At 58.5% G+C, this 26,093-nt stretch overlaps 1 pseudogene; it reads right to left on the minus strand.

Annotated features, from left to right (window-relative positions):
• Window positions 1–602: 602 nt before the first annotated feature.
• On the minus strand, window positions 603–10,873 carry LOC122097956 (annotated as a pseudogene).
• Window positions 10,874–26,093: the final 15,220 nt, after the last annotated feature.

Consider the following 26,093-nt stretch of genomic DNA (forward strand, 5'->3'; position numbering starts at 1 on the left):
AGATATGAGAATCCCTGGATGCGAGTATCCCCAGATGTGGGAATCCCTGGATGTGAGAGTCTCTGGATGTGAGATTTCCCCAGATGTGGGAATTCCCTGGTCTGAGAATCCCCGGATGTGGGAATCCCCGGATATGAGAATACCCGGATGTGGGAATCTCTGGATGTGAGAATTTCCGGATGTGAGAGTCTCTGGATGTGAGAATCCCCGAATGTAAAAGTCCCAGGATGTGAGGGTCTCTGGTTGTGAGAATCCCCGGGTGTAAAAGTCCCCGGATGTGGGATTCCCAGGATGTGTAAATACATCCCCAGGAATCCCCGGATGTGTCACCAGAAGTGAGAATCCCCGGATGTGAGAATCCCCGGATGTAGGAATCCCCAGATGTGAGAATCCTCGAATGTAGGAATCCCCGGATGTAGGAATCCCTGGATGTGAGAGTCTGTATGTGGGAATCCCCAGATGTGGGAATCTCTGTATTTGAGTATACCCGGATGTTTAATACCCGGATGTGAGTCCCATGATGTGAGAGGCGCAAGCCAGGATCTGCCATAGCCCTGGGGAAGTTGGGGGTTGGGGGTCGGGTCGGGGTCAGAGGTCGGGGATCAGGTGGTCGCAGGCACAGAGCGGTCCGGGCGAGCAGCAGGGCTGCAGGCGCGGGCTCCAGGTGTTGTGTGCAGGGGCGAGGGGCGGGACCACGAGGGGGTGGCGCGTGCGCAGCATCCCGGCCACCGAGGCCCCCTGCGCGTCGCCATCGGGCCCTGCAGCGGGCGGGTCTCCCCCGGGTCTGCCGTCAGGTCAAAGAGCAGTGGCCGCAGGTGGCGGGTCATTCGCCGCCCTGAGCAGGCGCAGGCAGGGAAACCGAGGCAGGCACCCGAGCATGGCGAGTCAAAGCGCAGAGTGGCGAAGTGCAGCTTCCACACCGTGCGGCCTGCGGGGGGTGTGGGGAGAAAGGAGTAACATCCGGGGCCTCACATCCGGGGATTCCCATCCGGGAATTCACATCCAGGACATCACATCCAGGGATTCACATCCGGGCATTCACATGCAAGACCTTACATCCGGGGATTCCCATCCAGGACTTCACATCTGGGTATTCACATCCAGGGATTCCCATCTAGGACCTCACATCTGGGAATTCACATCCGGGACCTCACATCCAGAACCTTACATCCAGGGCTTCACATCTGGGGATTCACATCTGGGCTTCACATCCGGGGATTCACATGTGGGACCTCACATCCGGGGACTCACATCCATGGCCTCACATCCGGGGATTCTCATCTGGGACCTCACATCCAGGGATTCCCATTTGGGACCTCACATCCGGGGCCTCACATCCGGGGATTCCCATCCGAGGCCTCACATCCGGGATCTCACATCCGGGGCCTCACATCCAGGGATTCTCATCCAGTACCTCACATCCGGGAATTCCCATCGGGGACTTCACATCCGGGAACCTTACATCCGGGGATTCCCATCTCATGCCTTCCATCCAGGTCCTCACATCCCAGGATTCCCACATCCGGGGATTCCCACATCCGGGTCTCCCACCCCCAGGCCTTGCCTCCGAGTCCCTGCACGCATGCATGCAGCTCCCTCCCCCGCCCCGGGGCCCAGAGGAGGTCGAGGCACTCACTTGGGTGGTCGAACCAGTGCACGGCGTGCAGCCGAGCCTCGCAGTAGTGCAGCAGGAAGTCGTGGCCTGCGGCCTGCGCCGTCCTCAGCAGCGCGGGCATCAGGTCCCGGCCGTCCACCTCCCCGCGGGACCTGGATGTGCAGGCTTCTGAGCGCTCAGAGACCCAGATGTGCAGGCCAGAGCCCCCAGAGACCCGGATGTGCAGGCCAGAGATCCCAGAGACCTGAATGTCAAGGCTTGAGCCTTTAGAGACCCGAATGTGCAGGCTTCTGAGCGCTCAGAGGCCCAGATGTGCAGGCCAGAAATCCCAGAGACCCGGATGTCGAGGTTTCTGAGCCCCCAGAGACCCGGATGTGCAGGCTTCAGATCCCAGAGACCCAGATGTGCAGGCTTCTGAGCCCTCAGAGACCCAGATGTGCAGGCTTGAGCCCTCAGAGACCCGGATGTCCAGGCCTGAGACCTGGGCCTAGGTACTCAGAGATCTGGATGTGCAGCCCTGATGCCTTAGAGACCCGGATATGAAGGCCTGAGTCCTCAGAGACCCAGATGTCCAGGCTTCTGAGTGCTCAGAGGCCCAGATTTGCAGGCCTAAGCCCTTAGTTACCCGGATGTAAAGGCTCCTGAGCCCCCAGAGACCCGGATGTGCAGGTCTGAGCCCTCAGAGACCCGGATGTGCAGGCTTCTGAGCAACCAGAGACCCGGATGTGCAGGCCTCAGCCTCCCCCCCTCGGGATCCCCGAGGCCCCGGATGACCCCCCTTCTCCTCCACCCCGTGGGGACCCAGGCCGGCGAACTCCTACCTGTCCACCAGAACCCAGGCCCCGGCCAGGCGCACCACGGTGGGGAACAGGTCCATGAGGCTGGTGGGCTCAGGCACCAGGCGCCCTGCGGGCAGCATCCCGGGCCAGCGCACCAGCCCAGGGACCCGGATGCTGCCCTCCCAGCCGCCCATGCCTTTGCCACCTGCAAGGGGGGGGCGAAGGGCAAAGGTCAAGAGGCGGGGTCGGGCCGCGTGGGAGGCCCCGCCCACCCTGCCTCAGTTTTCCCCTCACCTCGGTGCACGCCGTTGGAACCCCCGAGGTGGGCGACCCCAGCCCGGGCCTCCAGCGAGGCACTGTGGTCCGACGTGAAGTAGACGAGGGTATGGCGCCCCAGCCCCGCGCCGTCCAGCGCTGCCAGCAGTCGCCCTGCGGGGGGGGGGGGGGAAATGGGTCCGTGCCTCAGTTTACCCCCAGCATCCACCGTGCCTCGGTTTGTCCCCAACAGGCACCGTGCCTCAGTTTACCCAACATGCATTGTGACTCAGTTTACAAATTTCCATCGTGCTTCAGTTTATCCCCAATGCCCAGTGACTCAGTTTACCCAACAGGCACCGTGCCTCAGTTTACCCCCAACGCTCACCGGGCCTCAGTTTACCCCCAACATGCACTGTGCCTCAGTTTACCCAAATGCACTTTGCCTCAGTTAACCCAAGTGCACCGTGCCTCAGTTTACCCTAAACATGCACCGTGCCTCAGTTTACCCCTATATTTGGGCCTCAGTTTACCCAAGTGCACCATGCCTAAGTTTACCCAAATGCACCGTGCCTCAGTTTACCCCAACCCGCTGACCCCGTCCCCGTGCCTCAGTTTACCCAACATGCCCAGTGACTCAGTTTACCCAAATACACCGTGCCTCAGTTTACCCCAATACCCAGTGACTCAGTTTACCCAACATGCACCGTGCCTCAGTTTACCCCTATACGCGGGCCTCAGTTTACCCACATCCACCATACCTCAGTTTACCCAAATGCACCGTGCCTCAGTTCACCCTGAACATGCACCGTGCTTCAGTTTACCCAACATGCACCGTGCCTCAGTTTACCCAAGTGCACCGTGCCTCAGTTTACCCCCAACATGCCCAGTGACTCAGTTTACCCAAATGCACCGTGCCTCAGTTTACCCAAACCCCATGCCTCAGTTTATCCCCAACACACTGACCCCGTCCCCGTGCCTCAGTTTACCCAAATGCACCGTGCCTCAGTTTACCCCAACCCATTGACCCCGTTCCCATGCCTCAGTTTCCCCCATTCCGCTCACCCCATCTCTGTGCCTCAGTTTCCCCCAACCCACTCACCCCACCCCCGTGCCTCAGTTTCCCTATCCCACTCACCCCACCCCCGTGCCTCAGTTTCCCCCATCCCAAGCACCATGCCTCAGTTCCTGCCCCCCCGCACTCACCCACAATCCAGTCGAGCTCCTCCACGTTGTCGCCGTAGGCGCCGTGCGCGCTGCGGCCCCGGAAGGCAGGTGAGGTGACCAGCGGGACGTGGACGTGGAGGAAGGAGACGAGGAGGAGGAAGGGGCAGGCCTGGTGCCTGCGGACCCACGTCACACCCCGCCCCCATCATCAATAACCTCACCAATAACCGACCTGATTGATCCTGATCTGATCGATAATACCAATAATGGATGGTGATGTGATCGATAATACCAATAATCAATAGTGATCTGATCGATAATACCAATAATCAATAGTGATCTGATCAAAAAAACCAATAATCGATCGTGATCCAATCAGTTATTACCAATAATCAAACATCTGATTGATATGCCCAATAATAGAACATGAGCTGATCAGATATTACTAATAATCGAACAGGATCTGATCAATAATACCAATATTCGATTGTGATGTGATCGATAATACCAATAATCGAACATCATCTGATCGATAATACCAATAATTGAACATGAGCTGATCAGTTATTACCAATAATCGAACATCATCTGATCAGTTATTACCAATAATCGATCATGATCTGATCAATACTACCAATAATCGATCATGGTCTGATCTGAGGTCTACCAGATGTCTCTACAGATCTACTAGATGGAACATCCAGGGACCTGAGGTCTACCAGATGTCTATAGAGATCCATTGATGGAACATCCAGGGATTTGAGGTTGACAGTTGACTATAGAGATCTACTGGATATACATCTGGGCACCTGAGGTCTACCAGTTGACTATAGAGATCTAGTAGATGTACATCTGGGGATCTGAGGTCTACCATATGTCTATAGAGATCTACTGATGGAACATCCGGGGATTTGAGATTGACCAGTTGACTATAGAGATCTCCTGGATGTACATCCGGGGATCTGAGGTCTACCAGATGCCTATAGAGATCTAGTGGAACATTCGGGGATTTGAGGTTGACAGTTGACTATAGAGATCTACTGGATGTACATCCAGGGATCTAAGGTCTACCAGTTGACTATAGAGATCGAGTAGATGGCATCTGTCCCCCTCCCCGACCCCAGGCTGACCTGTGGATGAAGGCCTCAGCCTCCCACAAGAAGAGCCCCGCGCTGGCCTCAAACCTCAGAGGCTGCTGGACGACCTGGTGATCCCTCATCAGGAAGCAGTCGGCATGGACGATGAAGACACCCAGGAGGCGGGAGGTGCAGGCCAGGAGCAAGGCCCCACATCCGGGGCCCAGCACCCAGGGCACCCAGCGCAGGCCCAGCAGGCCCGTGAGCTTCCCAGCGGTCAGGCAGAGCAGGGAAAGCAGCAGCAGCTGCGCCCCCAGGTCCAGGGGCCCTTGCAGACGTGCTCGCTTCTCTGAGGGCTCCGCTTGCAGGCAGTCCCCCATCAGGGTGAAGGGGACCCGAAGAAGGAGTCAAACCCGTGGTTCAGGGGGTGGTGGCAGTGGTCAGTGGGGGACTCACAGTTGAGGCCCAGGTGCCATTTGCCTGGAGGGGAAGAGATGGATGGATGAGTGAATGGATGAGTGGATGGGTGCATGGATGGGTGGATGGATGGGTGGATGGATGGGTGGGTGGATGGTTGGGTGGGTGGATGGATGGATGGATGGATGGGTGGATGGATGGATGGATGGATGGATGGGTGGGTGGATGGATGGATGGATGAATAGGGGAATGGATGGATGGATGGATGGGTGGATGGATGGATGGATGGGTGGGTGGATGGATGGATGGGTGGGTGGATGGGTGGATGGATGGATGGATGGGTGGGTGGATGGATGGATGGATGGATGGGTGGATGGATGGGTGGGTGGGTGGATGGATGGATGGGTGGGTGAATGGATGAATGGATGGAGGTGGATGGATGGATGGGTGGGTGGATGGATGATGGATGGATGAATAGGTGGATGGGTGGATGGATGGATGGATGAGTGGATGGATGGATGGATGGGTGGATGGATGGGGGATGGGTGGATGGATGGATGGGTGGATGGATGACTTCTCTCTTACCTATGAGGTCGGTGGCGTATCCCTGCTCCTGCAGGATCTTGGCGAAGGTGATCTCGGAGGTGGGCAGCCCGCCCGACACGGCTGCCCACTGCAGCACGCGTGCCCCGTTGGTGGTCACCATGCCTTCCAAGAGAGAGGAGAAGGACCCTAGGTCAGTGATGATGGCGTCCCGGGTCAGGAGGGGGCATCTAACACCTTCAGGGGGAAGGCCTGCTGTGTCTGGGATAGCCTGGGACCTGTGCACCCGGGGTGGAAAGGACCCCAGCCCTGGGAGCCCCCGGGGGAAACCAATATGGCATCACTTCCGGTTTCCTGGCGTTTCAGGGGGGAAGTCCCAGAGTCTCAGGAATTTGAACCTGAGATCCTCAGAGTAGTCCTCCCCTCCCTCTGGTGGACATCAGTGCCCTCGATGTTGAGCCTCAGTTCCCTGGATGTTGGACCTCAGGTCCCCGGATGTTTGATGTTAGTATCCCGGATGTTGGCCCTCAGATCCCCGGATGATGGAGTTCAGTGCCCTGTATGGTGGATATCAGGACCCCAGATGTTGGAGCTCTGTTCCCTGGCTGTTGGGGCTCAGGTTCCCGGATGTTGGATCTTAGTACCCCGGGTGGTGGATGTCAGGTCCTCGGATGTTGGAGTTCAGTTCCCAGAATGTTAGGCCTCAGATCCCAGGATGTTGGATCTTAGTACAATGGATGTTAGAGATAAGGTCCCCGGATGTTAGAGTTCAGTGCCCCGGATGTTTGTGCTTAGATCCCCGGATGTTGGATCTTAGTAACCCGGATGTCAGAGATGAAGTCCCTGGATGTTAGAGCTCAGTGCCCCGGATGTTGGTGCTCAGTTCCCCGGATGTTGGGCTTTAGATCCCCGGATGTTGGGTCTCAGATCCCCAGATGTTGAATATCAGGTCCACGGATGTTGGATCTTAGTATCCCGGATGTTGGCTCTCAGATCCCCGGATGTCCTGCCCCCACCTCCCCCCCACTGCCCCCTCCGTTCCCCAGATGTCCCACTCCCCCATACCAACCCAGGCACACAGGGTAGTGTCCCGTCAGGAAGGCCGCACGGCTCGGGCTGCAGACGGACACTGCCGCCAGGTGCTGGGTCAGCCGCACGCCGTCCCGGGCCAGGCCGTCCAGGTGTGGGGTGCTGTGGGGGGAGAGGGAAACTGAGTCACAGCCAAGAACATATGGGGACCTGAGGTCCAACATCCGGGGATCTAAGATCCAACATCTGGGGCCCTGAGATCCCACATCCAGGGTACTAAGATCTATATCTGTGGACTGGGCTCCTACATCCGGGGATCTAAGGCCCAACATCCGGGGACCTGAGGGCCTACATCCGGGCAACTAAGATCCACTCTGGGACCTGAGCTCAAACATCCGGGTACCTGGTCTCCAACATCTGGGACACAAAGATCCAACATCCAGGCATCTGATATCCAACATCCGGGTGCCTGATCTCCAACATCTGGGGTACTAACATCTAACATCCGGGAACCTGATTTCCCACATCTGGGGTATACTAAGATTTAATCTCCGAGGACCTGATCTCCAACATCCGGGGCACTAACATCCCACATCCGGGGATCTGATATCCAACATCCCGGGACCTGATCTTCAACATCCAGGGAACTGAGATCTAACATCCTGGGAATTGAACTCCAACATCCGGGGACCTAATATCCAACATCCGGGGACCTGAGGTCCACTAGATGTCTATACAGTTCTCCTGGTGGAACATCCGGGGAACTGAGCTCTAACATCCGGGGTACTAACATGTAACATCCGGGGACCTGATATCCAACATCCGGGGCAGTAAGATTCAACATCTGGGGACCTGATCTCCAACATCCGGGGACCTGATCTCCAACATCCGAGGACCTGACATCTAACATCCGGGGACCTGATCTCCAACATCCGGAGCATTAACATCTAACATCCGGGAACCTGATTTCCCACATCCGGGGCATTAAGATCTAACATCCGTGGACCTGTCCTCCAACATCCAGGGCACTAACATCCCACATCTGAGGATCTGATATCCAACATCCGGGGTACTAACATCTAACATCCGGGGACCTGATATCCAACATCCAGGACACTAAGATCTAACATCCAGGCAACTGGGCTCCTACATCCGGAGGAATAAGATCCAACATCCGGGGCACTGAGCTACAACATCCAGGGTACTAATATCTAACATCCGGGGACCTGAGCTCCCACATTCGGGGCACTAACCTCCAACATCTGGGGACCTGATCTCCTACATCCGGGGCACTGAAGTCCAATATCTGGGGACATGATCTCCCACATCCGGGGTACTAAGATTTAACATCCAGGGACCTGATATCCAACATCCGGGGCACTAACATCCAACATCCGGGGACCTAGTCTCCAACATCCGGGGTACTAACATCCAATATCCAGGGAACTGAAGTCCAACATCCGGGAACCTGATTTCCCACATCCGGGGTATTAAGATTTAACATCCGGGGACCTGATATCCAACATCCGGGGCATTAAGATCCAACATCCGGGGACCTGGTCTCCAACATCCGGGGACCTGGTCTTCAAATCCGGGGTACTAACATGTAACATCCGGGGACCTGATATCCAACATCCGGGGCACTAAGATCCAACATCCTGAGATTTGATATCCAACATCCACGATACTAACATCCAACATCCAGGGAACTGAGTTACTAGATGTCTATACAGTTCTCTTGGTGGAACATCCAGGGATCTGAGCTCCCACATCCGGGTAACTAAGGCCCTACATCCGGGCCTCCCCCTCTGCTCACCGCAGGCTGTGGTTCCCGAAGCTGCCCAGGTCGCCCAGGCCCAGGTCGTCGGCCAAGAGCAGCAGGAAGTTGGGGCGCAAGGGGGCAGGGCCTGCGCAGGGGCCAGGGGGGAGGAGGAGGAGGAGGAGGAGGAAGACGAGGGGTGGGGCTGTGCAGCTGCTGTGCGACCTGAGGAGGAGAGAGAGGAGGAGGAGGGGTGGATGGGTGGATGGATGGATGGATAGGTGGATGGGTGGATGGATGGATGGATGGGTGAATGGATGGGTGGATGGATGGATGGTTGGATGGATGAGTGGATGGGTGGATGGATGGATGGATAGGTGGATGGGTGGATGGATGGATGGATGGATGGGTGAATGGATGGGTGGATGGATGGATGGTTGGATGGATGGGTGGATGGGTGGATGGATGGATGGGTGGATGGGTAGATGGATGGATGGATGGGTGGATGGATGGATGGGTGGATGGATGGATGGGTGGGTGGGTCTATGGATGGATGGATGGATGGGTGGATGGATGGGTGGGTGGGTCTATGGATGGATGGATGGATGGGTGGATGGATGGGTGGGTGGATGGATGAATGGATGGATGGGTGGATGGATGGATGGGTGGGTGGATGGATGGATGGATGGATAGGTGGATGGGTGGATGGATGGATGGATGGATGGGTGGGTGGATGGATGAATGGATGGATGGGTGGATGGATGGATGGGTGGGTGGATGGATGGATGGATGGATAGGTGGATGGGTGGATGGATGGATGGATGGATGGATGGGTGGATGGATGGATGAGTGGATGGATTGGTGGATGGATGGATGGGTGGATGGGAGGAGGGATGGGAGGACTCCCCCTCCCTCCAGGCCCTCTCCTGACCAACATGGCGCCCAGGATTGCGTCCTTCCCATGATGCTCCCCGTTTCCTGGAAGAGAAGGCCGGAAGCAGGAAGTGGGGAAGAGCTGAGGAACATCCGGCCACCCCAGGGCCAGGCTGCTGTTGTCCCCACCAGTACATCAGCCCCTCACCTCGTCTTTCCAGGCCTGTGGTGGGGCCCTGAAGCCCCACCCAGGGGCATGGTGGGACATCCGGGGGGGCTCCAAAAAGCAATCGAAGCCCCCCCAACCCGGGTCCCCACACCTCTCCCCGTGTTCCTCAGAGGACGAACTCACATCCACAGTTCTCTGCCATCAGCGCCTGGGCCTGTTGCTCTCCCTGCCAGCCAGGAAGCTCGCAGGGCTCAAATGTCCACGTCACTCCAGCAGCAGAACTCCACAACCCCCCTCCAAAATAAAAGTCCCCTTGTTCCTTGGAAAGGAACAGGATGTGGTGCTGAAGGGGTAGGCAGGGAAGGAAGGGAAAAGCCCGGAGTTGCTGGGCTGGGCTCCAAGAAATTGCCAGGCCTGGCAGAGGCAGGAGGAAGGGGAGGAGGGAAACCTCGAGAACTACATGGAGGGCTGCAATAAGAGGCAGGATCATCAGGGAGCGTGGCCTGTGCCCAGGGGGCGTGGCCTGTGCTCAGTAGGCCGTGGCCAGAGCTCAGGAGGGCGTGGCCTGGGCTGGGGAGGAAGTGAGGGACTCAGGAGGGCTTGGCCTGCGCTGGGGGGCGGAGGTGAGGAAGAATTCCATCCAGAAGCAGCATGGCTGCTTTATTGCCTCCGAGTCTGGGAAAGGACCCCAACTGCCAAAGCGCAGCTGGAGCCAAGGTGTGGAGTGCCCGCTCCGCCCACATCCGGGTTCCACCTCTCACATCTGGGTCTCAACCCCTCACATCTGGGTCCCAACCCTCACATCCGGGTCCAAACCCCTCACATCCGGGTCCTGGCGCATGCCAGTGGACCTGGAGTTAAGTGACATCCTGGTACTCGCCTCCACATCTGGGTTCCTGGACCTGGAGATCCCTAACATCCGGGTACCCACCCCACATACGGGTTCACAGACCTGGAGGTCCCTAACATCTGGGTACTCACCCCACATCCAGGTTCATGAACCTGGAGGACCCTAACATCCGAGTACCCAGCCCACATCCGGGTTCACTGACCTGGAGGTCCCTAACATCTGGGTACTCACCCCACATCCGGGTTCATGGATCTGGAGGTCCCTAACATCTGAGTACCCAGCCCACATCCGGGTTCACGGACCTGGAGGTCCCTAACATCCGGGTAGTTCCCATTCCACATCTTGGTCCTGGACCCTCAGTGGATGTGGAGGGACCTGACATCTGGGATCCCCACGCCACATCCGGGTCCTAGACCCTGTCAGTGGAAGGAGAGGAGCGTGACATCCGGGACTCCACACGCCACAGCCAGGCCTGTGGATGTGATATCCGGGTCCTGCCCAGCACATGTCCAGGTCCCTGCCACAGTCCACATCCGGGTTAATGGACGTGGACTTACATAATATCCGGGTTCCCCACGCAACATCCGGGTCCTGGCCCCTCAGTGGACCTGGAGATAGGTGACATCCGGGTCCCCCAGTCCACATCCGGGTCCTGGCCCCTCAGTGGACCTGGAGATAAGTGACATCTGGGTCCCTGACGCCACATCCGGGAGAGTGGACACGGAGGAGGGTGACATCTGGGTCCCCCAGTCCACATCCGGGTCCTGGCCCTTCAGTGGACCTGGAGATAAGTGACATCCGGGTTCCCCAGGCCACATCTGGGTCAGTGGACACGAATGAGGGTGACATCCGGGTCCCTCCCAGTCCACATCCGTGTACTGGCCCCTCAGTGGACATGAAAGAAGGTGACATCCGGGTCCCTCCTAGTCCACATCCGGGTCCTGACCCATCAGTGCATCTGGAGGAAAGTGACATCCGGTTCCTCCATGCCACATCCAGGTCAGTGGACATGGAAGAAAGTGACATCCGGGTCCCTTCTAGTCCACATCCGGGTCCTGGCCCCTCAGTGGACCCGGAGATAGGTGACATCCGGGTTTCTCCCAGTCCACATCCGGGTCCTGGCCCCTCAGTGGACCCAGAGATAGGTGACATCTGGGTCTTTCCCAGTCCACATCCGGGTCCCTCCCAGTCCACATCCGGGTCCTAGCCTCTCCGTGGCCTCTGGTCGGACTGCAGCTTCTGTACAGCACACGCAGGTTTGGAGCCCCACATCCAGGCATCTTCCGGCTGGGGCCCAGGAGTCTTGCTGGAGCCGGACATCCGGGTCTCACGCGCTTTCCCGGCAACCGAACCCAGTGGCCTAAAGGCAGGAATGAAGCCCCACATCCGGGTCTTCTTGGTCTGTTGCCTGGCAACCGAAGGCAGAGGCCTAGACGCTGTGGTGGAGCCCAACGTCCTGGTATCTTCACTTGGTTGCCCGGCAACCGAACGCCGCGGCAATGAAGCCCCACATCCGGGTCTCCTCAGTCCGTTGCCCTGCCATGGCACCCAGCGGCCTAGTGGTGGGAATGAAGCTGAACATCCAGGTCTCCGGCGCACGGGGGTCGTGTCCGGGCGGCGCCCCGGGGTGGGTGTGCAGACGTAGGCGGCGCACACCTCCAGGCTGCCGTTGGCGCCCAATGTGAAGCGGCCATGCCTCTGAAGCCCACGCAGCACCAGCCCGCCAGGCAGGCGCCAGGACACCGGAAGCGTGGAGGTGGGGCAGCGCAGCCGGAAGCTGCCGCCCAGCGCCACACGCAGTGCTGCCCCCGACGCCGCCCCAGGGGGCGGAGTCAGCGCCCAAGATGGCGGGGCAGGCGCGTGATGGGGTGGAGCTGGCGCAACAGGGGGAGGAGTCAATGCCTCAGAGGGAGCAGTCAGCGCCCAAGATGCCGGGGCAGGCGGGGCAGGGGGCAGAGCTGCCTCAGAGGGCGGAGCCAGCGCACCAGGGGGCGGAGCCAGCGCCCAAGATGGCAGGGCAGGCGTGTGACTGGGCGGAGCTGGCGCGCTAGGGGGCAGAGTCAATGCCTCAGAGGGCGGAGCCGACGCCACAGGGCGCAGAGCCCGCGCCCACCAGGGCGGCAGCTGCACCCACATCTGGGCTTCACCCGCCGGGTTGCGCGCCACACACGCCACGGCGTAGCTGCCACCGCTGCGCAGCGCAGGCACATCCGGGATTGCCAACGTCCCGCACGCATCCACGCTGATCCCTCCCCCCCGTGCGATACGGGACTGGAAGTACCAGCCTGCCCGGAAGTTCCCACAGCAGGCGGGGCTCGGGGACGCCATCCGCCTGGCAGCGCACGCGCAGACGCACCACGGGGGAGACCCGGATGTCGTCGTTCACGTCGTCATGGACATCAGGCGTGACCCGGATGCGCGGCGCCCACAGCTGCATGTGTAGGCGCACGGTGTCGCGCCAGCCCCACCCCGCCATGCACGTGCACGTGCTTGCATCGGCCCGCCGTGCCCCCCGCAGGCGCAGACACCCGTCCGGCAGCACCCGGAAGTGGGTGTCCTCCGGGCCGGAAGTGAAGGCCACGGGCTGCGAGGCCGGCGTCAGCCAGGTCACTGCGCGCGACCCCTGGGTCACGGGGGCACGTGAAGGTCACGGGGGCGCTGTAGGGGACCTAGAGCTCGGGGGGTAGTGGGGCGGAAGCGGAAGTGGGAGCCAAAGAGGAAGCAGGAAGTGAAGCAGGAAGTGAAGGGGAAGCCGGAAGTGAAGCAGGAAGCGAAGGGGAAGCAGGAAGTGAAGAGGAACCAGGAAGTGAAGAGGAAGAGGAAACAGGAAATGAAGAGGAAGAAGGAAGAGACTGAGAGGGAGAGGAAGAAGAGGAAGAAGGAAAGGAAGAGGAAGAAGAGGAAACATGAGAGGAAGCAGGAAGAGATGGAGAAGAGGAAGAAGAAGGAAAAGAAGAGGAAGCAGGAAAAGAATGTGAAGAAGAGGAAGAAGGAAGAGACTGAGAAGAGGAAGAGGAAGGAAAGGAAGAAGAGGAAGAAGGAAGAGACTGAGAAGAGGAAGAGGAAGGAAAGGAAGAAGAGGAAGAAGGAAGAGATTGAGGAAGAGAACAGGAAGGGATGAGAGGAAGAGGAAGAAGGAAAGGAAGAGGAAGAAGGAAAAGAAGTAGAGGAGGAAGCAGAGGAAGAGGAAGAAGATGAAGGATGGTGAGAGGAAGAGGAAGGAAGAGATGGAGAGGAAGAAGGAAAGGAAGAGGAAACAGGAAAGGAAGAGGAAGAGGGAAAGGAAGAGGAAGAAGAAGTTGAATGATGTTGAGAGGAAGAGGAAGAAGAAGGAAGTGATTGAGAGGAAGAGGAAGAAGGAAAGGAAGAGGAAACAGGAAATGAAGAGGAAGAGGAAGAAGGAAGTGACTGAGAGGAAGAGGAAGAACCCGCCCCAGGCTCCGCCCCCCCACCCGTGGTCACACATCCGAGGTCTAACCCAGGCCCCAGGTCCCAGATCCCCACACTCCCATCAGGCCTCGCGACCCGAACATCCTGATCTCCCAGGACACCGGATGGGACGTGGAGGCAGTGGTGGGCAGCACAGTCCTCCCTGGGATCGGCGTCCTGGGTCACGGGGGTCACGGGGGTCACGGGAAGCCTGTGTTGCAGATAGGAGGCGCCTGGCCCAGCCGCCAACTCCACGCGCAGCCGTGCATGCGCGTCACCCGCCGCGTTGCGCGCCACACATACGTACTCCCCTGCGTCGCGTGACGTCACCGGACGCACGGAGAGCGTGCTGTTGGGAAAGGCGCGGACCCGGATGTCAGAGCTGGGGAGGAGAGAGGGAGAGAGAGCAGGAAGGAAGGAAGGAGGGAAGGAAGGAGGGAAGGGTGAAGGAAGGATTGGAGGGAAGGAAGGAGAGAATGTAGGGAAGGAAGGAGGGAAGGAAGGATTGGACGGAAGGATTGGAAGGAAGGATTGGAGGGTAGGAAGGATGGAAGAATCGGAGGGAAGGAAGGAAGGATTGGAGGGAAGGAAGGAAGGATTGGACGGAAGGAAAGATGGAAGGATTGGAGGGAAGTAAGGAAGGATTGGAGGAAGGAAGGAAGGAAGGAAGGATTGGAGGGAAGGAAGGATGGAAGGATTGGAGGGAAGGAAGGAAGGAAGGAAGGAAGGAAGGAAGGATTGGAGGGAAGGAAGGATGGAAGGATTGGAGGGAAGGAAGGAAGGAAGGATTGGAGGGAGGGAAGGAAGGAAGGAAGGATTGGAGGGAAGGAAGGATTGGAGGGAAGGAAGGATTGGAGGGAAGGAAGGAGGGAATGTAGGGAAGGGAGATTGGAAGGAAGGAGGGAATGTAGGAAAGGAAGGATGGAAGGAAGGAAGGATTGGAGGGAAGGAAGGAAGGATTGGAGGGAAGGAAGGAAGGATCAGAGGGAAGGAAGAAGGAAAGGAGGGAAGGAAGGAAGGAAGAAGGGAAGGAAGAAAGAAGGGAGGGAAGGAAGGAAGGAGGGAAGGAGGGAGGGAAGGAAGTAATAGGAGGAAAGACCATAAGGAAGGGAAGACAAACTTGAAGCCAATGTTAGTTATTCGCACATGTGACATATGCATCCAATACTCATCTTGTATCGATCCCTGATCGATCATCTATCAATGATCGATCACTAGGGTTCTACCTTGCGATCTGGCAAGCCAGGACCTATAAATTACCTATTCACTGCTAATGGATCTACCATCCCCACCTCATCTCTATCAATATTTAATCGATAATCGATTTGTTATCTATGGTCTACTGTGTCTATGTCATCTGTCTAATCCATCCTCTATCAATTAACTATCTATCAAGGGGTATCATCTTTATCCCAACTATGTGTGGATGGATGGATGGACGCATGGATGGGTGGATGGATGAGTGGATCGATGGGTGGATGAATGGATGGGTGGATGGATGGGTAGATGGATGGGTGGATGAATGGGTAGATGGATGGGCGGATGAATGGGTAGATGGATGGATGGATGGGTGGACGGATGGGTGGGTGGATGGGTGGGGGAATGGATGAGTGCATGGGTGGATGGATGGAGGGATGAATGGATGGAAGGGTGGATGGGTGGGTGGACAGATGGATCGATGGGTGGATGGATGGGTGGATGGATGAGTGGATGGATGGATGTGTGGATGGGTAGATGCACGGGTGGGTGGATGGATGCCCCCCACTTCCCACACTCACCTGCTCCCAGCATCCACCAGGCGCCCATCTGGCAGCCTCCAGAATACGCATGGGGCGGGGTCCCCGCGCGCGTGGCAGTGCAGCGTGAGGTCAGCACCGTGGGGCACGCATGTGGCGAGCGGGCCTCGGGGTTGGACGCTGGGGGGGAGACGCGCGTGCGCGGGCGTGACTTCGACGTGCACAGTGCGTCTCGCGCTGCTCAGCGCGTTGGCGGCCACGCACTCGCACTCACCTGCATGGAGCGGGGCCTGCAGGCGGCGCAGCACCAGCATGCCATTGGGGAGGACGTAGACGTCGCTGAGTCGAGGGTGCGTGTTCGCATGCACGGGTCTCACGTGGGTCCTGTCAGGCAGATGCCAGTGCAGGGCCGCAGGGGAACAGGCCTAGGCTGTGCAGGGCAGGTGCAGGGTGAGGCCTGCGTGGGCCGACACGAACTCCGTGGGCGCCTCGTGCAGCACGGGGGGAGCGGGGGAGGCGTGCATGACATTTCCACGTGTGTCAGAGCCACGCATGTGTGCTTCATGTGTATCAGGTGAGTGTGGAAGGGACGTGATCGTGTCCCTTTCACGAGTGATATTTCCACGTGTGACCATTGTGTGAGTGTCAGATTCACGCGTGACATTTACACGTGTGTCAGATCCATGCATCTGCGGTCCAAGAGTATCAGGGCCATGCAGAAGGGACCTGATCGCGTCCATTCCACGCATGACATTTTCACGTGTGACGTTTTCACGCGTGTCAGGTCTATGAATAATGGACCTGATCGTGTCCATTCCACGCCTGTCATATCCAAGCGTGACATTTGCATGTGTGTCCGATCCACATATGTGCATTCTAAGAGTTTCAAGTCCACGCAGAAGGGGTCTGATTGTGTCCCTTTCACGCGTGACATTTCCACTTGTGACCATCATCTGTGAGTCAGATCCACGCGTGACATTTCCACTGGGGTTAAGCCTATGAATAACGGACATGATCGTGTCCCTTTCACGCGTGACATTTACACATGTGACATTTACACGCATGTCAGATGCAGTTATGTGAGTTTCACGCGTGTCCAGTGAGTGTGGAAGGGATCTGATCGTTTCCATGTCACGTGTGACATTTTCACACGAGATCATCAAGTCAGTGGCAGGCCTACGCGTGTCCAGTTTGCTCCTGTGAGGTCCACGCCTGTCCTTTCCACGCGTGACCATCATGTGAGTTTTAGATCCACACGTGACATTTCCATGCGTGTCCATCGTGCCAGCGTCAGATCCACTCGTGTCCGTCCCACGCGTATCGGGCGCCGCTGGGGTCAGCTCCATGCCTGGGGATGGACAGACGGACGGAGGGAGGGACAAAGGGACAGGGTGTTGGATAAGGGCCCCTGTGCTGGTCGGAGACAGTGCTCTGTCCCTTTGTCTGTCCATCCGGCTGTCCATCTCTCTGTCTATCCATCTGTCTGTCAGTCTGTCTATGTCTGTCTGTCTGTCCCTCTGTCTGTCTCTGTCAATCTGTCTGTTCATCTGTCTACTTGTCCGTCCGTCTGTCCATCTGTCTGTCCGTCCGTTTCTCTGTCCATCTGTCCGTCCCTCTGTCTCTCTGTCCCTCTGTCTGTCCAACTGTCTGTCCCTCTGTCTCTCTGTCCATCTGTCTATCCATCCATCAGTCCATCCGTCTATCTGTCCATGTGTCTGTGTCGCTCCGTCCACCGATGTATCTGTCTGTCCATTCATCTGTCCATCCATCTATCTACTGTCTGTCTACCTACCTGTGTATCCTTCCTTCTGTCCATCTCTCTCTCTCTCTCTCTGTCTATGGCTCTGTTTGTCTATCTGTCCATTGCTCTGTCTATCTATGATTCTGTCTATTTGTCCACTGGTCCATCCATCTAGCTATCTGTCCATCTGTCTGTCCACTTGTCTATGTATCTGTCTGCCTGTCTGTCTGGTGTCTGTCTACCTATCTGTCTACCCACCTGTCCATGTTATCTCTTTCAATCCATCCATCCATCCACCCATCTGTCTATCCATCCATCTGTCCATCTGTCTCTCTGACTGTGTATGCCTCTGTCTGTCTATCTGTCCATTGGTCCATCTATCCATCTGTTCATCTGTTCGTCTCTCTGTCCATTCTTCTGTCTATCTGTCTCTATGGCTCTGTCTATCCGTCCATTGGTCTGTCTGTCTGTCTCTCTATCTGTCTGTCTGTCTGTCTGTTTGTCTGTCTACCTATCCATCCATCCAACCATGTATGTTTCTATCTGTCTGTCTATCCATCCAGTTGTCCATGTATCTCTCTGTCTGTCTGTCTCTCTATGGCTCTGTCTGTCCATCCTTCCATTGGTCGGTCTGTCTGTCTGTCTCTTTCTATCTATCTGTCCATGTCTCTGGTGTCTGTCTGTCTATGGCTCTGTCTATCCGTCCATCAGTCTATCTGTCTGTTTATCCGTCCATCAGTCCATGTATCTCTCTGTCTGTCTGTCTGTCTCTCTATGGCTCTGTCTATCTGTCCATTGGTTTATCTGTCTGTCTGTCTACCTATCTATCTGTCCATCTGTCCTTCTATCTATCTACTATCTGTCTACCTGTCTATCCCTCCTTCTGTCCGTCAATCTGTCCACCTGTCCCTGTATCCATCCGTCTGTCTGGTGTCTGTCTACCTATCTGTCTATACATCCATCAGTCTGTCTGTCTGTCTACCCATCCATCTGTCCATGTATCTCTTTGTCTATGGCTCTGTCTGTCTATCTGTCCATTGGTCTGTCTATCTATCCATCCAGCTGTCTGTCTGTCTACCTATCTATCCATCCATCCAATCATGTATGTTTCCATGTCTGTCTGTCTCTCCATCCATCTGTCCATGTATCTCTCTGTCTGTCTGTCTATGGCTCTGTCTAGCCGTCCATTTGTTTATTTATCTATCTATCAGTCTATCTGTTTGTCTATCTATCTGTCCATCTGTCTGTCTACTGTCTGTTTACCTGTCTATCCGTCCTTCTGTCCATCTGTCTGTCTGTCTCTCTATGGCTCTATCTGTCCATTCATCCATCTATCCACCTATCTGTCTGTCTGTCTGTCTGTCTATCCATCCGTCCCTCTATCTATCTGTCTGCTCTATGTCTGTCTGTCTGTCTGTCTGTCTGTGCGTGTGTGTTTGTCTCCCCAGTCATCCTGTGCCCCACACGGCCAGGAACACAGACAACAGACAGACAGACAGAGTAAAGGACTTCGCCCCTCCCCTTCCCATGCCCTCTGACCTGTCCATGCCCACTGCCCTCCCAGTGACCCCTGACCTCCCTGTGACCTCTCCGTGACCTCTGACTACTCTGTGACCTCTGACCTCCTGTGACTCCTGGCATCCCCATGACCTCTGACCTCCCAGTGACCCTCCCGAAACCTCCCCGTGACCTCTCCATGACCCCTGAGTTCCCCATGACCTTTGACCTACCATCCACTTCTCTCCTGCCCATGGCCTCTCACCTCCCAGTGACCTCTCCATGACCTCTTACCTCTCTGCAACCGCTGACCCTACTGTGACCCCTGACTTCCCTGTGACCTCTGACCCCCTCTGACCCCTAACCTCCCCGTGACCTCTGACCGTCTTGTATCTTCCCTGTGACCTCTAACCTCCACCTATTTGGCTCCCCTCAGTCCCCCGCCCCCACACCAAGAGCCTGCAGGAGACAGATGGGTAAACTGAGGCTCACCCGTTTCTAGCTCATTCCAGGCGCCACAGGGCGGGGTCACGGCGGGCAGGGCCAGGGGTCGCGGGTCAAAGGTCCCGGGGTCACCGTTGGGGGAAGCCGCAGGACGGGAAAGGAGGGCATCCGGGGCACGGCCATGCAGGGTCGTGACCACGGGGTCACGGGGGTTCGCCGTGCGTCCCGGCAGGGCGCGGTGGGCTTTGTGCGGTCGCTCCCACTTGCGGCCGCCACCAGGCCTCCTAGAGGCCGGAAGTAAGGAGGCTGGAAGTGAGGAGGCCGGAAGTGAGGAGGACGGAAGCGCAGAGGTCGGAGCAGTGGATGGTCGAGGGGTGGAGGCCGGAAGTGGGGATGTCCGTGTCAAAACCGGAAGTGGAGAGGTCCGTGGGGAGACCGGAAGTGTGGAAGACAGAAGTGGGGCTCTCCGAGTGGTAACAGGAAGTAGGGTGTTCCGACTGGAGACCGGAAGTGGGGAGGTCCGTGGGGAAACCGGAGGTGTGGAAGCCGGAAGTGGGAATCTCTCAGTCGAAAACGGAAGTGGGTAGGCCGAAGTAGTGGAGGCCGGAAGTGGGGAAACAGGAAGTGGGGTGGTCCGAATGGAGACCGGAAGTGGGGATCTCTGCGTGGAAACCGGAAGTGTAGATCTGCGAGTGGAGCCCAGAAGTGGGGATGTTCAAGACAAAACCGGAAGTGTGGAAGCCGGAAGTGGGGTGGTCCGAGTGGAGACCGGAAGTAGGAATTTTTGAGTGGAAACTGGAAGTGTGGAAGCAGGAAGTGCGGGGGTCTGAGTGGAGACTGGAAGTGGGGAGGTCTGCGGGGAGAGCGGAAGTGGGTAGGCGGAAGTAGTGAAGACAGGAAGTGGTGATGTTCGAGTGGAAACCGGCAGTGTGGAGACCAGAAGTGGGGTGGTCTGAGTGGAGACCGGAAGTGGTGAGGTCCGAGTGGAGACCGGAAGTGGGTCGGCGGAAGACACAGAGACCGGAAGTGGGGATATTTGTGTGGAAACCGGAAGTGTGAACGCCGGAAGCGGGGAGGTCTCCGTGGAGACCAGAAGCAGGGAGGGCGGGGCCCAGAAGTCGCCCGTGCTGTGGCCGCGCACGCGCGCCAGGATGCGCGCCCAGTGCTCGGGCTGGATGTGCTCGGCAGCCAATGGTGGCCGCGGGCGGCGCGGCAAGGCGGGCTCGAACCCGCGGCCGGCGGGGGCAGCACGCGGGAAGGGAGGGAGATGCGGAGGCGGCGGACGCGGCTGCTGCCTGCGCTCGGGGCAATAAGCAGGACGCCGACGCCACAGCCACGCTTCCCCGGTGCCTGGGCTCGAGCTTGGCGCATCAACAATGACATCAGTGCCGCTCGATGCCCCCGCAGCCCTTTCCGCAGCGGTGCCTGCCATCTTGGAATCTGCCATTTTTGAATCCGCCATCTTGGCCTCCACCATCTTGGAATCCGCCATCTTAATTCCCTCCATCTTGAATTCCTCCATCTTTGATTCCACCACCTTGTTTTCGGCCACCTTTATTCCTTCCATCTTGTTTTCTGCCATCTTGATTCCTTTCATCTTGGATTCCGCCATGTTGCTTTCCCTGATCTTGTTTCCCTCCATTTTGGATTCCGCCATCTTGGCATCCACCATCTTGGAATCCGCCATGTTGGTGTCGGCCATGTTGGATTCCACCATGTTTTCGGCCATCTTGGTTCCCTCCATCTTGGATTCCTCCATCTTGTTTCTCCCCATGTTTGATTCCGCCATCTTGGCATCTGCCATCATCGTTTCGTCCATCTTGGCTTCCGCCATCTTAGTTCCCTCCATCTTGGATTCTGCAATCTTGGCTTCCGCCATTTTGTTTCCTTCCATCTTGGATTCCGCCATCTTGGTTCCCTCCATCTTGGTGTCCACCATCTTGTTTTTGGCCATCTTGGAATCAGCCATGTTGGCGTCGGGCATGTTAGATTCCGTCATGTTTTCGGCCATCTTGCTTCCCTCCATTTTGGATTCCGCCATCTTGGTGTCCACCATCTTGGAATCCACCATCTTAATTCCCTCCATCTTGTTTTCCGCCATCTTGTTGCCTTTCGTCTTTGATTCTGCCATCTTGTTTTTGGCCATCTTGCTTTCCGCCATCTTGGATTCTTCCATCTTTGATTCTGCCATCTTGTTTTTGGCCATCTTGCTTTCCGCCATCTTGGATTCTTCCATCTTTGATTCCGCCATCTTGTCTCCCGCCATCTTGCCCCCCGCCGCCCCACCCACGCTGACGTCAGCGTCCCAGCGTGCCAACCCCCGCGCGTTGATGGCCACGCACACATAGGGCCCGGCGTGCCGTGGGCCCAGTGTGGGAAGTGTCAGCGTCCCGTCCGCCCCGACCCCAACCCCGTCCGTCCCCAGCTCCGTCCCCACCCAGGCCCAGTGCCCGCCCGGCAGCAGCCAGCCCACGCGCGCCACCGGCTCCGCCTCCGCCCGGCAGCCCAGCCGCAGCGCGATGCCCGCAGGCAACGCCAGATCCGTGGCCGCTGGTGCCCGTGACGCCACCACGAACACGCGCTGCACCCGGCCCATCATGGCGGCCTCAAAGCCGCCATAGGCCGCAGGGCCCGGGGCTGCAGACGGGGTATAGGCCACGGGGGCTGTGGCTTCAGAAGGGGCGGAGGCCGTGGGGGCTGTGGCTTCAAAGCTGGTGTAGGCCGCGGGGCCTGTGGCTTCAGACAGGGTGTAGGCTGCGGGGCTTGTGGCTTTCTCCTCAGTGTAGGCCTCAGATCCTATGGCTTTTTCCTCAGCGAAGGCCTCGGATTCTATGGCTTTATTTGCACCATAGGCCTCGGATTCTATGGCTTCATTCACAGCGTAGGCTTTTTCTTCACCATAGGTCTCAGATTTCATGGCTTTTTCCTCAGTGTAGGCCTCGGATCTCATGGCTTCATCTGAGCCATAGGCACTGGATCCTTTGGCTTTCTCCTCAGTGTAGGCCTCAGATCCTATGGCTTCATTCACAGCGTAGGCCTCAGATCCTGTGGCTTCATTCACACCATAGGCCTCGGATTCCCTGGCTTCCTCCTCCGCGTAGGCCCCAGACCCCATGGCTCCATCCCCGTCATGCCCACGGCCACGCACCGTGCCTTGGTTTCCCCGCGGGGCCCCATGCGGGCCTCGCAGCGGTACCAGTCAGCGTCGGCCTGGCGCATCCTGTGGATCTCCAGCGTTGTCCCCCCATCATGGCCGCCGTCCTCATCACCCCGCAGGATGGAGCCATCGGGCCGCGTCCAGGCCACGCGTGGTGTTTCTGAGCCCTGCGCCGTACAGCGCAGCCGCAGCGTCTGCCCCGGGGTCACCACGTGCACGTCATCGGGGTCATCATGGGGGTTGAGGGTCACCCAGAGTGCGTCCTCTGGGTCTTTGGGGCCACGCATGCACGCCGTCCACGTCAGACGCATGTGTGGCCCACGCAGCCCGGCCCAGCGCAGTGTCAGCTCGGGCTGCAGCAGCCAAGCAGGCCGCGCCCACAGCCGGGCCACCACGCCCGGAAGTGACGTTGGCAACGATGATGACGCGCCAGGGCCGTGCACCAGGAGGTAGGCCTTGCCCACATCCGGGTCATGGACATCCGGGAAACTGGCCTCAGGGTGGGCATGGCCTCCAACCTGGTCATACCCGGGGCCTACATCCGGGTGTCTGTCCTCAGAGTGGGCGGGGCCCTGATCTGGGTCATTGACATCAGGGTCTCTGTCCTCAGGGTGGGCAGAGCCCTCATCCGTGTCATGGACATCCGGGTCTCTAGCCTCAGGGTGGGCATGGCCTCCATCCTGGTCTCTGTCCTCAGGGTGGGCAGAGCCCTCATCCGGGTTATTGACATCAGGGTCTCTGTCCTGAGGGTGGGCGGGGCCTACATTCTGATTATACTCATGGCCTACATCCGGGTGTCTGGCATGCTTGTAGGCGGGGCCTACATCCGGGTGTCTGTCCTGCTGGTGGGAGGGGCCTACATCCGGGGCTCAGGCTTGATACATATAGCCTACATCTGGGTATTTGTCCTGCAGATGGGTGTGGCCTACAACCGGGTCTCTGTCCTGAGCATGGGCAGGGCCTACATCAGGGTCTCTGGCTCCCTGGAGGACGTGGCCTATATCAGGGTTCCTGGTTCGATGGTGGGCATGGCCTACATCCGAGTCTGCGGCCTGATACATATGGTCCACATCCGGGTCTCCGCCCTGACGGTGGGTGTGGCCTACATCCGGGTCCCTGTCCTGATACAGCTTGTCCCCATCAGCATCTCCGCCCGAGGGTTGGGCGTGGCCTTCCCCGGATCCATCTCCTGGGTCCCTATCCGGGTGGGCATGGCCTGGCGCCTCCGGGTCCCAGCGCAGCATCAGCGCGACATCATCAGTGTCGTCATCGCCTCCCAGCAGGCAGCGGGCATGTGCAAAGTGGGCGGGGTCAGCGTAGCAGGCGAGGGCGGCGCTGAGAGACAGGCGCACGCGCACAGGGACATCGGAGGCAGGGCCGGGCTTCACGTCGAGGTCACGCACGCTGGGCGCGCGCCGCAGGCGGCAGGCAAGGCCGGCGGCACGGCCACGGGAGTCTGTCAGCCTCAGCCGCACCTCGCCCACCTCCTCCCCATCCTCCACTTCCTCTTCTTCTGCCTAAACTTCCGCTTCCGGCAGCTCCTCGCCGTCCGCCGGGCCGGTGAGGATGCGCGGCGGGTGACAGCGCATGCGTGGAGGCAGGCGACGCAGGTACAAGCCGCGGCGGGCGGCAGGGCTAGCGCAGGCCACGCACGCCTGTTCCTTCCCACAGCGCAGCACGCCTGCAGGGGGGCATGGGAGAAGGGCTGGGCTGAAATGGGACATGCCCCCCTGGGGAGCCTCGGCCACGCTCCCGCCGCGCCTGACTGGCTGGAGCTTGGCCACGCCCCTCCTGGGGGTTCTCAGCCAAGCCCCCACCATGCCTGACTGGCTGGAGATTGGCCACGCCCCCTGCCGAGCCTCAGCCACACCCGTGCCCTGCCTGACTGGCTGGAGCTCAGCCACGCCCCCATGTGTCACCTCAGCCATGTCCTCATCTCAACTGACTGGCAGGAGATAGGCCATGTCCCTTGCAGCTCCTCACTAGTGCTTAGCCACGCCCAGCCACGCGCCCACCTTGCCTGACTGGCTGTACCTCGGCCTCGCCCCCCGTAGAGCCTTAGCCATACCCTCACCCTGCCTGAGTGGCTAAAGCTGGGCCACACCCTCCCTGTGGAGCCTCAGCAACGTCCCCCGCCCCACCTAAGTGGCTAGACCTTGGCCACGCCCCCTGTAGCTCCTCACTAATGCCCAGCCACGCCCAGCCACGCTACTGCCGTTTTTTACTGGCTGGAGCTCAGCCACACCCCCCTGGGCGCCTCGGCCACACCTCCGCCCCGCGTGACTGGGGGAACTTGGCTACTTACTTACGCCCAGCCACGCCCCCGTCCTTTCTCACCGGCTGTAGTTCGGCCACGCCCCCTCTCTGCATCGCCTCAGCCCCGCCCTGCCCTCTCATTTGGCCTGCGCTTGACCACGCCCCCTCTGCTCACCTCGGCCCCGCCCCTCCAGGTCCTCCATCCAGCGCGCACGGCAAACGCAGGCCCAGGGGTTACCCTGCATGTGCAGCGTGCGCAGCGAGGGTGCGCGGGCCAGGGTGCCGGCGGGCAGTGCAGCCAGCTGGTTCCCGGCCAGGTGCAGCACGCGCAGCGTGCAGGCCGGTACCCCCGCACATGCACAGCGTGGCCAGAGCCTTGGGCGCCAGCGCCGCCAGCTGGTTCCCGTCCAGACGCAGCAGCCGCCAGCCCCAGCAGCGCCCGCGGGAGCACCAACTCCAGCCGGTTGTGGTCCAGATACAGCCGGGACAGGCGCCGCAGGCCCCGCGGGAGCCCGTGTGCAGTGCCCGAAGCTGGTTGTAGCTCAGCCTCAGCACCTGCGGGGGTGAAAGGGGGCGTTCCCGGGATCCGAAGGGCCACTTCGGGGTCACTTCCGCCCCACTTCCGGTCTCACTTCCACCCTACTTCCATACCACTTCCTGTCACACTTCTGCTCCACGTCTGGCTTACTTCTGCCGACTTCCACCTCTACTTCCTCCCACTTCCGAGTACATTTCCTCACTTCTGGTCCCACTTCTGCCCCATTCTCACTTCCTCCCTACTTCCGACTCACTTCCGCCCCAGTTCCGGGTCACTTCCTCTCCACTTCCGGCTGACTTCCGCCTCTATTTCCTCCAAGTTCCTCCGCACTTCCGGCCACAGTTACGGCCCTACTTCCTGTCACTTCCAGATCCATATCCTCACCACTTCTGCCCCACTTCCAGCTCACTTCTGCCTCACTTCAGCCTCGACTTCCTCCCACTTCCTGCCCATTTCCTTCCTTATTTCTGCCCCACTTCCCGTCCTACCCATGGTCCTATTTCCATTTTCTTCCCCACTTCCGGCTATATGTCATTCGCCACTTCTGGGTCACTTCCGCCCCCACTTCCTCCCCACTTCCTTCCCTATTTTCACTCCACTTCCAGATCCATATCCTCACCACTTCCGCCCCACTTCCACCTTACTTCCGCCACTACTTCATCCTGCTTCCTCCCCACTTCCTTCCCTATTTCCACCCCACTTCTCACTTCTGGAACCATATCTTAACCACTTCCGCCCCACTTCCGCCCCTAGTTCCTCCCAC

This window comes from Dipodomys spectabilis, unplaced genomic scaffold (genome assembly GCF_019054845.1).
Source record: "Dipodomys spectabilis isolate Male_0828 unplaced genomic scaffold, ASM1905484v1 ptg000443l, whole genome shotgun sequence".
NCBI classification, from domain to species: Eukaryota; Metazoa; Chordata; class Mammalia; order Rodentia; family Heteromyidae; genus Dipodomys; species Dipodomys spectabilis.